This window comes from Onychostruthus taczanowskii, unplaced genomic scaffold (assembly GCF_017590055.1).
Source record: "Onychostruthus taczanowskii isolate IOZ18803 unplaced genomic scaffold, ASM1759005v1 scaffold1, whole genome shotgun sequence".
NCBI classification, from domain to species: domain Eukaryota; kingdom Metazoa; phylum Chordata; class Aves; order Passeriformes; family Passeridae; genus Onychostruthus; species Onychostruthus taczanowskii.
Genome location: NW_024496525.1, coordinates 18,761,996 through 18,776,186, shown reverse-complemented (window position 1 = coordinate 18,776,186; position 14,191 = coordinate 18,761,996). Strand labels below are relative to the sequence as shown.

At 41.9% G+C, this 14,191-nt stretch overlaps 1 protein-coding gene across 5 annotated transcripts in view; it reads right to left on the bottom strand.

Moving 5' to 3' along the window:
* ESRRB (estrogen related receptor beta) overlaps nucleotides 1-14,191 on the bottom strand; it is a 127,072-nt gene that overhangs the window by 69,125 nt on the left and 43,756 nt on the right. Inside the window, exon 1 of one of the 5 annotated variants that reach the window (XM_041427591.1) lies at nucleotides 7,382-7,403. The exons of 3 other annotated variants lie outside the window; for them this stretch is intronic. The gene's annotated coding sequence lies outside the window, so the exon portion shown is untranslated. Of the gene's footprint in view, nucleotides 1-6,312; nucleotides 6,335-7,381; nucleotides 7,404-14,191 lie in introns of those variants that run through there. One more of the 5 variants, XM_041427614.1, reaches the window with a different exon arrangement.

The following is a 14,191-nucleotide window of genomic DNA, read 5'->3' as shown; positions in this document are numbered from 1 at the left end:
GTCAAAGGGCATTCTCCTCTGGAGATCTCTGGAATTCTGCACGTGCTGGAATGCCTCTTTGGAGTCCTGCTTTACTCACCTCTGGTGTGTTTTTTATCTGGATAATATTCTTTGCAACTTCAGCGAGTTCACACTTCACCTGCTCTCACACCTCATTTGGCATTTTGTCCTCTTGTGCATTTTAGCAATGCATCAAACTGCTCCCCAATTATCACTATGCTGCCTTCTCCAACATACTCCAAATTATTCCCAAAGGGGTGAAAGAATCATTTCATGCATTAGAAGCATGAAACCTGAACTCTGAAAGAATCAGCCAATGATCTGAGGCACTAATAGCACCTGGCAGAGTTTTATGGAAAGAAAATTGCTTGTTTCTGCCACTCCCATACAAAGCTTTAGTTGATTCCTGCCCCCCCACTTCAATATGATTTTTATATGGCTTCCTTGTATTTCTTCTTCTCCTGTGATGTTTAACTGAATGGCCCAATATTAATCTTGTACCAATTTTACATTGGTGTAACCAATCTGATTTTCAGTAGCAAAAATGACAAAAATAGATTCATATTCAAAGTCCCTTGGAAGACAGTTTTAAAAAGAAAGTGCCCAAGCATGCTCAAAGGTTGTAGATGGCTTCTTCATCTTGTGGTTTCTGCTTATCTAGTTTCCCATATAAATTCTCAACACCAGCCTCTTTCTTCAACAGCACTGACAGCATTTCATGGTTGTTAGCTACTCTCAGAAGATGAAGTAACCTGATATAAATTACCTATTGCTACAAGTGCAACAGAACCTGTTAGCACAGTAGTCACTTCTAGAAGGCTGCAAGTACTGACTACATTATTACAGGCAGAAGGTTTTCTATCATGGTAGAAGTCATTTTAATATGGCATTCTCCTCAGAGATTTTTCTCTATGGCTATTCAAGGCTTTTTCCCTGGTTCAGTAGCCCACATTATGAACAGGGGACTACATTCATGTCCTAACTCTCACATCAGTGATGTACAAAAGCTACCAGAGACCACTCGGATGGCATTCTTCCAGAAGAAACCAGAGGCAATGAGGATTGAGAACAGCAGTCAAAGTAATGGCAACCACCAAATGAATGGACTGTTCCTGGTTAGATCTGCATTTAATTGTTGCTCACTCCTATTCATTTATCCTATTAAGACAAGACCGGGTAGCTGATAAACAAGATGATAAACTAGCTACTGAGTAAAAAAAGATAGAAGATATCTAAAACAAATATCTCTACATATTCATCATATTGTGATGTGGATAAGCTATACTCTAAACTAGATGAGAAATTCCTGTATATCCTCATGAGACATAACAGATCTTTTTGGTGAACCAATTGTAATTTTAAGACAACATACCTGTCATTCTTAGCTCAGGTTGCCAGAGCCCAATAATTCAGGTCTCAGTGATCTCAGTGACAGTTATATTCCCAAGGAACCAGGTAGGGGATACTTCTCTTCCACATACATTTAGCCTTTACATTTACATTTTGTGTGTCACTTTATTAGGAAGTGACTGACAAACTAGAGTCACCATAAAATGATTGGGCAAACTCAACTAGGAGATAAAAAACCCTCAAAGGACACAAGAGGCCATGAACTGAAATATAGTAGGGTCTTTCTGAACATAAGCCAACACTTTGTCACTGCTGTGGGTGAGCAAGAACTTGCACAGTCTGCTCAGAGAGGTTGTGGTGTCGCCTATCTCGGAGATATTCAAGAGCAGTCTGGACCTGGTCCTGAGAAACCCTCCCTAGATGGTCCTGCTTGAGCACAGGGTCACAGGGTTGGACTAGATTACCTCCAAAGGTCCCTTCCAACATCAGCAGTTCTGTGATTCTGTGAGAAAGCAAGAGTTAGCTCCGCTTTGGAAAAAGTGTACATAAACACAAATTACGCAGTCATGAAGATTAATGTGTTTCTCAAAGTCTGCATGAAACTTATATGCAAAACACTAAGGTTTCTCTTTCCCCATCAAGCTTCCTTACCATGAGATCTTCATAAGACTATGGAATCACCCTTCAGGCATCCAAACTTACACTAGTAAGATGCTGAAGCGAGTGCACAGCAGGGATGACAAGAGAGTCTCCCTAAAGACTCCATCAGGTCCCTGAACACGGAAACGCTCTCTTAATGCCGTACTGAGAGCCAAGAGCCAAGATGCCCAGGAGAAACCCACATGTACTTTTAGAGGAGGACAGAGTAATTTGACCATTTCCACAGATGTGGCCAGTGAAACCAAGGTGCGAGGGCTGCTCGGCAGGCTGCCCCGCATCCCGGCGCACTGTCAGCGGAGCCCTGCAGATGGCTGCAGAGCTCTTCCAGCTCCTACCTGCGCTACGGCAATGGGCACGTGGAGCCGAGGACACTGGCCAGTCCTGCACTGAAGGAAGCAAAATTGTTCTCCTTTCAAAAGATGGCCACCTCTCTATGCTGCCTTTATTTCTACCCAAATGTAACAACCAGTCGCCTGCAGGCTGAATATCACGTCTTTAACCTCACAAGGCTCCTCCGTTTACAAGTTTTCCCACGATGACAGCTGAAAGACAGAGATGCTGTGGCTCTTGAATGTGACAGTGAACTCCCCACATATAAGAACAATTTATCGCTTAAGATGCTTTTCTTAACAAGGGTCTGTAGCCCTAAGAAGCCCTTATGGAGCAGATATTTGAAAAGATGTATCCATTCCTGTCTTGCCCACAGCAGCCACATCCTCTTTTTCCCTTCCCCAGACTTCAGCCTAACTGAGCTGAAGGGCTCACAGCCTTCTTCTTATACCTCACGTCAAGCTCAAGCACTGTTCCTAAAACAAGCCACCTTCATCCACAGTCTTTCCCTTAAACTCTACCTTTAGCAATGAATCCTTTAAAAAAAAATAAAATTGAGATCTCTGTCGCTTTGGATGCCGTCCTTCCTCCAAAGACGCGTCTCCAACTTCCTTCTCTCTCCAGTGTTACACAGCAGATCTGTGTAGGGACAGGGGGCTTTTAGTCACAAAATTTTGTGTGCAAATCCGTCCTCTATCTCAAGGGATTCGTGAGCTTTTCTGTGTCCACCTTGTATCAGTTACATACTTTGAACACAGGGCAGCCTGATGCCTGTGCAGGTCTCTCAACAATTATGGACAGCTCCCCACCACAGGCACACTGACACTCAGTGGAATTCAGTGCCCAAGTCAGATCACTCTGCTTGAAAATTCCAGCTACAATATGATTGCGGGAACCATTTCTTCATAGTTTATGGTCCCTTTCCAATCTATCTGAATCAAGTAATTGTCTTCTAAGAGGGAGTCAAGAACTTATAATAGACACCAGCTGCCCATTCTCTTTTAACCCATCCAAAATTAGACTCGTTAGTCATCAGGATAACAATCCTGTTTGCAAATCAGCTACCTTTATCAGATAACCAGTGGGACCTAGTACAATATCTATTAGTCCAACAATATCACAACCAAGATATATAACTGCTTCTGTACAAAAACCCTTCTTCTAATCCTTCTTAAACTCAACAAGACTGATTGGCTTTTATTATTCGTGAATTAATTTTTAACTCTTGGTCCAGCAGGGGAATTGAATCTATAACATTTTGCAGAAACCAAAGCAAAGTAACAGTATGTTAAGAAAGTAAAACAGCCAAAAGCAGGTATTTTTTCTTCTTTCATTGAACAATTAAGAGGGCTGAATCTGTTTTTCCCTAAACACCCAAGGGAAAATTCTAAGGAAAATTAGCACATTAAAACATATATAGATTGCACATCACTGTACTGTGAGAGCTTTTGTTTTTGTTTCATAATTATGTTATTTAAAAAAGGCTGTGGAATTAAATTTGTTAGTATTTTAAGAAACAAGTCCATGTTAGACTATGAAATCAAGAAGGGAAATTTCAACAGAAACAGTCCATATTATTAGAGAAGTAATGATCATGGGCAGTGATTAGGGCTTATAGTTGCTCTGTAATGACAGTCCCCTAACTGTAATTGCTAGGAAAAAAGAAACTGTTCTGTAGGAAAATAAAAAAACACTTTAAAAAAGAATAAAAAGACAATTGTCAGATACACTGCAGGTGATGAAATTAAAACAAAACTCCAAAATATTTTATAATCAAATAACCTTTTAAGTTATTCCATAAGGGGAAGCACACTATATTTTGTGGCTTTCTAAACCAAGATTGCATTAAAAAAAAAAAATAAATAAAGAGAGAAAATTTTCAAAACCACCAAAAATTAAATAAACACATAAAGAAATTCCAAATCGCTGACTTTTATGGCTATGGCACTCGAGCCCATCTTTATCTTGACAATGTTATAGCTGGATCTATGTTCTGCATATTGTTTTTCAAATTACTCTGTGATATTCCATTTCAAGAAAATCTCTGCTCCTCTTTAAAAACACCAGTTCATTGATTCCTAAACAGAAGATCTAACTGCAGTTATTTAGTAGCACCTTATCCTATATAATCCATAATAATATATATTCCCAGAGAAACACCCAATTTTTTTCAGTGCAAATGTTCTGTACAGCATATTTTTACAGCATTTTACATTTACAAAACACCTTCTATGTAAGGCCATGAACAGATTTACAAGCTTGAATTGATAAAGATTGGGAACAATCTTGTGAAGAAGACAGACAGACCGACCCTTATTTCTTTCTACACATTTATACACTAACACACGCACAATACGTAACCACATGCAGAAAGTCTTGCGTGCTCGTCCCAAAATACATTGGATGGATAAGTCAAATAGTTCACTATGCAACATGAAATGAACACTTGATTATGTATAAAATTATATAATTTACATACATGTGCGTTCTGTTAAATTACAGCATGTGCACAATTACGTAAAATTAAGTGTGTGCACTTAACGTGCCCTGACAGACATCTGTCCATGCACTCACGGATCTCTGTATGCAAGAAAACTCTTTTCTGTCCTACTCTGGCACATTCTAGTCCTCCACAGCGTGCTTGGTGCCCCTACACAACTTGTATCAAGTATTTCAAAGGAGATGCATCTGGCATCATCGGTGTAAAATAGTACCTATGAATGCATGATACACTTAAACATCATTTTCATAAAGTCGTATCTGCTACAACCTATTAAGGCAAAGACAACCCACAGAAGGTGAAGCCATCATCCTTCACGATGCCCAAGCACAAAAATGCAAGTTCCGCTGTCAGGATGTGCTTGGCTTTGAAGGTGAGTTTCGATGGTACCAGACAGCTGTGGCCTCCTCCCTGTCGCAGTCCCTGGTTAGGCTGCACATCATAGCTCAAAGTCACTGCTAACACCGGCGTGTGGAGAGCCCTCATCCAGCCAGATACCTCTGCACTGCTGATTAATCTGATAACAAATATTGCCTACTACAGAGTGTCGGGCAATAGGCACCGATGCTTTTAGAATTTTTTCAGTGTCTCACTGTACCATTACCCCCTTAGCCTAAAAAAATGGCCAAAAAAAAAAAAAAAAAGAAAAGCCCTCATCAACAGAAATATGAAAACTATGAAGAAACTGAATTAAACTCTTAGAGATAAAAACAGAAGTGGCATCATATATGTTTGGAAAGGAACTGAAGTAATACTGAATTTATGTTTTCTAAAGAATTAAATCGCTCTCCCTCTACAGCACTTTCTGAACTGTTTAAACTAGATGGTAATCACATGCCATACATGGTCATGAAACAAAGAAAAATAAAACAACAGCAAGTCCTTAAAATTAATGTGTTAATTATAAATGGTTTTAAAGGTTATAAGCAAAGCATCTAGAAAATGTACACATTGAAAATGTGTATCCGTTAATTCTGGTCATGTGCAGTAAAAATAAATTTTACACCAAATCCCCGAAATCAGTAACATCCTCTGTTCTTCAATGCTATATTGCCACATCTATGAAAAATTCATCTAGATAAGTGTAATTTCTTAAATCATGAAACAAATATGTTTGAGAAAGAGAAACTTGTCAGTTTGACCTGAACTAAAACAACACAGAAGACTTTGAAAAAATAAAATCTGTTGAAGAATAATTCTTTAGTGTCCTTCAGCTCTTTAATTTTTTAATACGTAAAATGATGTAAATCTCACTGAGAAATTTGGTTTGTAATTATTCATGTCAGTACATTAAAAAAAGTACTTGCGGAAACCGACGGAAAATTGTATTTCTGTTTTATTTTCACCTAAGTGCTTATACATTCTTAAAATTATCTTCCTATGCAAAGTCATAATTGGAGAATTGAACATTTTTTTAAGCTGTTCTTTTGACCTTTGTCTTGAGTGAAAGGACAGTGAGACAATACACTCACCAGCATTGTTCACAGTGACGGCTCCATCACCGGAGATTGAGGGCCATTATTACTAAAGGGAAGTTTAAAGTGACATGAGAAAAAGGAGGGGAAAAACCTAGAAAATAACACTTCTTAATATGCCGTACGCACAAACAGCCTTTCAGACCAGCAGACATACACCAAGAAAAAAATCTTCTTGTAAAAAGATCTGCAGTAAAACACAGACAATCAATTCAAAACAAAAGGTGCTCTAAGAAATTTTCTCCTGTTATGCAGGATACTCTAAGCTGGAGGTCCCACTTCCATCACTCACATTACCGGCTATGCTAATTTAAGGAAAATATATTACTCTTACAATACATGGAAAAGCAAAGACAATTTCCAGGAATGGAAAAGGAAAATTTGGACAGAAAGAAGGGGTCCTCGTCAAACGCTCTTATCCTACCAAGAAGAAACTGGAACAGGTTTCTGTTCCTTCTAAACCTTCAACAGCAGGAATATTTGGACATGCTCTTACTGTCATTACAAATTTGTATAAAAACAGACACCCCTCTCTACATTTAATGGATTTCCTTTCACGTATACAAAAATGCAAGAATAAATAGAACTCTGTCCAAAACAAGAGCAATCCTATCACAAATTTTATTGCAATTTAAGTCTTATCTTGAAAATAAAATAGAAAAAAAGAGACTATTAATATGAAAAAGTGAAGTAGCCCCTTTTTGCTTGCAATGCACACATCAGTTGTAACTTTATGAACTGATTCTGTGTTGTTCATTAAATCCATACGGATTGGGAATATCTTTTGTAGGACCAAAAAAGTCATCCTAAGGGTGACGAGACTGAGATTTGCCAGGATTCCATAAAACAAATAGGATTTGCTAGATATTTATTCCTCCCCCATTCAGAAAGGCAGTGGAAGAAAATTCCAGCTCAGCAGGGACAGAGAGCCATTGCAGGTTGTGTGATAACAGCTTGCCACCTGCTTTTCGCAAGTTGTCTCTGCGAAGCGCAAGGGGCACCGAGTAGTAACGTTGCCTGTGGTGATAGGAATGCACTGAACAGCTCAGTATGCAAAAGCACTTACTGGTACACAGTGCTCTTCACAAAGGGCATTGCAGAATGCTTTCCAGGCTGTGTCAGAAGTGCTAGGAAAGGAAATATTAGTGCATGTGTCACAGGAGGAACATAAGCACTTGCTATCACATAAAAGAAGGTATAAGCAAATACAGGTAAAATGCTGCTCACAGCCAAAAAAAAAGGTGGGGAATGGAGCAAGGTGGGGGCCAGGGAGAGGGAGAAGACAGGAAACTTAGCAGCAGTCACATTAGAAGGAGCATTTCTGTGCAAGAACAGCAAGGGTTAACAGTGACATATAAGCTCCAGTCCAGTCAAGATAGGGTCAAACGATGTGCCGTGAAAGTTTCAAGTCCTCAATCCCCCAGAGCTTGTTTGCTAATTACATTTGCAATTACAAACATGACAAATATATTATTATACAGTGTGTTCCACCTTGAGCAGACATGTTTCTCCTCACGGACAGTCATTGCCAGCAGCCAGACTCTCAAGCACTGGAAGAATCAAAGTGCACTGTGCTCCAGCTGCAAGCATCATTTTTTTGTGGGCATCTCTACTGCTCTGAAGAGACAGGGCAAAGCTTTAGAGAGAGGCAGCATAACAAGGATGGAAACAAATGCAAAGAGTAAGTTATTATTACAATTTAATTCTAAGAAGTAAAACTTGCCAAGTCAGTAGCTATTACTAAGAAGTAATACTAAATTGTGTTCTGTTCCCAGTGACATGCACAAAGCACTTTATGCATGCAAGCTATGTAGAAATGACTACATGCAAAACTCAAATGCAGCTAATACTGCAAAGACAGAAAGAAACCAAGTGTTTCCTTTGTTTTTAGGCAAGGTCACCGTACCTACATACTGCTAATATCTTCTTTATTAAGTTCCTTCACTAAACAAACAACCATTCTGATTCACAGTTTGTCACAGAAACTCTGACCTGTCCCCTTTTTCCCCCAGTTTCTACAGCGGCATTACCTAAGACACTCACTGCTGGGTTCTGGGCAGATGCTATATTTACTTGCTCACACTGCGCAGACTAAAAATTCTGTTGTGCTCCCTGGCTGTAATGTTACCGCCAGTAGCTCCACAGAATAAAGAACAGGTCTGACTGGGAACAATCTCCTAGTCTCTGCAGTCTACACTGGAATTGCTGATGTGCAGCTCTATGACCCCCAACTCTCAAACCAAGGAGCACAAGTTAGAATAAGAAGATGGGGAAAGGATTTTGGCTTTGTTATCCCAGATTTCTCACCACATTTTTCTACTTTTACTATTTCTTTCCTTAATTAAATCTCTCTTAGACATTTTACACTCTTTGGAGAAATTCTACCTTGCTCCTGACAGAACCTGTAAATTTCATCTACACTCAGGATTAAACCTTTTTACCTTCTCCCTGTTTCTATTCCCTAAGAGAATTTGTATCCTTCAAGCCATGGAAAATTTTGTGAAGAGACCCACTGACACAATGCACAAAACTTCTTATTGAACTGAAATAATTTGAAGAATACAGGTATTTTCAAACAACACGAAATTCAGAGCAGTAGTGACAGTGCAGAAACAGGGCTGGGAAATAACAGCGGAAAGGGCACAGAGAGTAGAGCAACATTCTCTTGGAGAGGAAGAAAACGGGATATGAAACCTCTATCACAGCAACTTTCTCTGATGCAATCTCTCCAAAGTCTTTCCCCTCTCAGGCTAAATGCAATATTTATTGATTACTTCAAATCAATACAATGAAAAAATCCTATTTTTTAAATATATTGATCTTTCCATATTTCTCAATAATTGATAATGATTAGATCATGTTTACTTTTACAAGTGGAATTAGAAGAGGAAGGAAAAGTTAATACAAATACTCCAGAGGTACTGATTTCCTCATCAGCCCTCTGCTCACTAAGCTTAGTGTACTGAGACCCCATTTTATGATGGGAACCTTGTCAGAAACCCTGTAACTACCCCAATTCCTTACAGAGGTTTTTCAATTTATTCTGTCAATGAAACAAACAACTCCATCCTATTCTCTCCAATTAACAACCCCTCCCAATTCCAGCCTCTGAGATATATTCAGAGCAGACAGTTGCATTCAGATGCTCTGACTCAGATTTCCTCCCATTCACAGAATATGGAGATTTCCAGTAACCTCTGAAATCAAGTCACATTACTTCAGTCTATGCATTAGGGTCAGCGACAGCAACTTTGTTAATTCGCTGCTGCAGGGTCTGGAATTTGCTCCTTCATTGCCTTAAAATTCCAACATTACACCATTTCACCTCTCTATCAAATATGTAATTTATTCCTTTCAACTTTTTCCGTCTCTTCATAAAACAATTTTTATTTTTATTACATCAGTGACTCACGTGTCTTTCTTCTACCTCAGAGGAAACAGTGTAAGAGACATAGCATCTGGCAGGATGCTGTCATTTGCCAGTGATTTTTATTTTACCTTCATAATGGCTCCTTGGTCACTTTCTGTCATTTAGAATATTAATAAGAAACAGAAATGGCAATTTTGTAGTCCCGACAACATTTTTAGTGGCAACTATAATGAGGCAGAAAACAAAATTCTCAGAGATTACTAAGTTAATACGGGAAAGTAAAAATGCCGTATTTGACTCTCCACTGAAAGCCTTAGGTTTGCACATGAGGGAGATACAACACCAGGACTCCACATGACCATACATATGCATATGTGTATACCTACACACAAATACTTACAGATGCACCCATGTGCTTGTGGGTGACTATCATGACATGTTTTATACGGCAGAGTGTACATTTGTGGTGTCTGCACACGCATTCCCTTCCTGCCGTACCGCAGACAGGCGCTGTCAGTGCAGTTTAACTAATGTATGCTCACCATATGCCCTCACCTGAGAGACGAACTGCAGGTACAAATCACTGCCTTTGTTAATTTCCCAATTTGAAAATGTTTTAAACAAATTCCAATTCATACAAAAGCTTCTTTCTTGGACCTGCACCATCTACCCCAGGAACAATTCTCCCAGAGGTCAGTACCAAAATGTAGTAAGCGGTTGCTAAAGAGCGGATTTTTGTGTAAGAAAATAAAACATACGTGCCCTTAGACTACATGCACAGAGGATCAAAATTAGGAAAAAGCATTTTCTTACTCTCCCTGAAAGGTTCTGCACTGAGAGAAGCCAAACACCTGCTAACCAGAACTTCCACAGGTTCCTGGTGCAATCACTAAGATCAGCACACACAGGCAAAGGAAAGGGAATTTTCACTGCTTGAGCAAGATAAATACAAACCCTGAAGAATGAATTAGAGGCAAGGGATTCCTTTGCTTAGGTTTTGTTCAGACTCCTTTTGGGTCTGACTGTCACAAAAATTAAGATCTCATCAAACTCCAAGGTGAAAGGAGTCACCTCTCCTCTCCTTTGCCTTGCTCCTTCGCTCTCTGTTTCAATAATTATGAGATAAAATAGAGTTTCTAGGGAACTGTATGGATCATATACTGAGTGACCACATCCACTTCTCTCCCAACATTTTAGCCTTCCTCATATGTTTTCCTATAGCTTAACAAGCAACTAAACAAGAAGAAGCAGTTTGCAGTGCTTTTAAATTAGTTCCTAATTTAAGGTTTAATGTGACAAAAATTGCCATCCACAGAATTAAAAGTGGTATTAAAAAAAAAAAGGAAGAAAATAATTTAAAATAATTTCAATAGCTAGCAGTCAAAAGAATAAATCAGTACAGTAAGAATAGTATGCTAGCACCGCTAGTTAGGGATACAGGCACAAATACAACACCTGTATTTACTCTGTATGTTCACAGGGTAACTGTGGTACAGTGGGACAAAAAGATGGTTAAACAGATATAGACAGGCCAACTCATCCTCAGCTACAGGAATATAATGTGAAATCTAGCCTTAATGAAACCAGAATGTAAATCAAATCAGTACCAGACACACTGCACATATACCTTTATATATACTGTATTTTTAAAGCTGCTCATATCTTTCTTCTCTCAGTAACTTTTTTCAGACTTTCCTGCACCATCATACTCCTTTAAATTAAAAACATTGAAAAAAATGAGGTTGAAATATTTTAAATTATATTTCTCTATTTTACCAAACCTTAACAATGTTAAAGAGAAGGTCAGCTGGCACACAGAACCAAGCACCTCTTAAAACAAAGAGCTCTCCAACAGTTTCTCATCTCAAAAAGCAGCACTCTCTGTCTGCTGTAAAGCCATAGGGGCTCCGTGGCACTTCCCCCAGGGCCACCTTCATCTGTCTACTCAGCAGCCAAGGAGTTGTGCATATGGGTAAGGTGCACTTGACATTTTTGAGAGCTGACTGAAAGCCCATGAAAAAGTAAAAAAGGTGAATGGCAATACAAAATGCAGATTGCTTCCTACTATTTTCATGTTGTTTGAGTTCCTTTTTCTCAATTCCAAAAGTACAAAAAATAAAAGCAAAAAGTTAAGAGACAATATAGTAAGTGATGAAGATCTAGGTTTTCATTGTGGCATTTTGTTCTTTTCTTTTTTAATGAAGGTAAGTACATCTTCTATTTTTGCCTTAATATTAAGACTCCCAGCAGCATACAGAATACATTTCCCTTAAGAAACTGTTTGTTTATTTTTAATTCAAAGTGGAGCAGCCACAAGTGTAGCACCAGTGGGGAAAAGAAAACCACATGGGTTAGATTATTAATTTCTATTAACAATATGAAGTCTCATTTTAATGAAACTGCTGGAAGCTGGGGATTAAAGGAAAGAGAAGTGAGTGAAAAGACAGATGGAATATCAGAAAACAAGGTAGAGAAAGACAAATAAAAGCTGAAAAGAGGAAAGAGGGGTATTTATGGATTATTTGTTTGGCTTCAATTATTTTAATTACTTTAATTGTACTAAATACAATGTATTCTTAAGACAAAAGCAATGAAATAGGCAAAATTACTTAATTCCCACCTCTGATGACACAAAACCTGCATAGGTGACACACGGATTAACATGCAAACACCATAAAAGAGGACTCTGCTCAGGGTGCGATTTATCAGAGAAATGCATTTAAAATTAATTGTTCCAGTCAGCTGGATGTAAACGCTGAAAAGGTTTTGCCTTGTTTCCTAACTTCCCCAACAGGATCAAACCAAACTTAACACGCTAAAGTGATTTTAAACACAGCATTACCAAGCACAGCCCACTTCGGAATACAAAGAGCAGTAGCAGGTGCTAAGGTATCAGCCACCGGTCCCAGCTTGGGATGTCTGTTTGCGAGCCCTCCGACTCACTTCACTCTTTCCCGGGCAGGCTATCCAAAACAGTAGTCTGTGGGAAACTGAATTTCCATAGTGCATTTCAGATGAAAAACAGACTTTTAAAATAAAAGACGGCGCTTTAATGGATCTGGTTCGTATAATTTTATATGCACACCTCTTTATAGGCACCTAGTAATTCATCTAATAAAAATCCTAGCACAGACGGAAAGTAAAACTGCGCAGAAAGGACTGTCAGTGCTCACTGTTAGCTGCCTGTTCCTAGGAGATGAAGCATTAGAGGGAGAAGTTACACGGCAAGAAAGAAACACACCAGCACGCCTACTCGCCCAGGTGCTGTTCCGCGGACTCTTCCGCACCTGCCGGCGCGGAGGTGCGCTCTGCCCTGCCCTGCCGTGCCGTGCCCGCGGCCGGCCGCTCCGAGCCACCGGCACACGCCGTGCCCCGCGGGGCTGGGCGGCGGCGGCTCTGCGGCACGGAGCAGCGGGACTGCGGGGTCGCTGCCCCATCCCACCCGCAGCGGGACGCGACGCCGGCCCCAGCCCGCCCCCGATCCGCCCGGTCCCGGCACGGCACGGCGCACTCACTGGTTGTGGTAGCCGAGCGGGTCGGAGATGCACAGCTCGGAAATGTCCATCAGTCCAGTTTGAGCATTCCCAGTTGGAGGAGAAAAAATAAAAAAAAAAAAAGAAGAAGAAGAAGAAGAAAGAAAGAAAAAAACACAAGATAACAACTAAACTGCGGCGGGCTGGGAAGGTGGGGAGCGCCGGGAAGAGAAGCCGGCCCGAGCCCGGCGGCGGGGCAGGGGCGGCGGGAGGCAGCGCCGCTCCGCTCCGCTCCCGCACCCGCGTGCGGACACACTGACGGCGGCAGGAGGCGGGCGGCGCGCAGGACACGGCCACGGGGGATTTCGCCGCCCCGAGCCCCGCTGTAGCTTTAACGCCGGGAGACGGATGGAGACGGCAGGGCGGCTATTGGCTCCCGCGCAGGGGCTGGGCTTGGACGGCGGCTGGGGGAGGCACGGCCGGGGGGGCCGCCGGAGCCGGCACCGCAGCGCGGCCGCGCTGTAGCTTTAACGCCGGGAGACGGATGGAGACGGCAGGGCGGCTATTGGCTCCCGCGCAGGGGCTGGGCTTGGACGGCGGCTGGGGGAGGCACGGCCGGGGGGGCCGCCGGAGCCGGCACCGCAGCCCCGGCCCGGCACCGCTGCGCTCCGCCGGGAGCGGAGGGGAGTCCCGGTCCGGGGCCGCAGGAGTCGGGGCGCCGCGGGGCGCAGTGCGGGCCGGCAGCCGGGCTGCCCCCGGCACGGCGGCGGGGGTGACACGGGGGGCACGGGATAGCGGCTCCGGCTCGGTCCCGCCGCGGACCGGCGGCAGCGCACGCTCCCCTTCCCTCTTACCCACCGGTCTGCCTCTGTGGACCGCGGCTGGAGAGTTTAGGGTTATGCACAAACTTGAGGTAGAGGGTGCCCCGTGGCTGTTGACGCAGGCGTGCCGGCGGGCGACTGTGCGCCCACACAGCACCCCACATGCTCGGCACAAGGCAGCAGCGTGCCCCTGCAACACGCGTGTCCCGGGC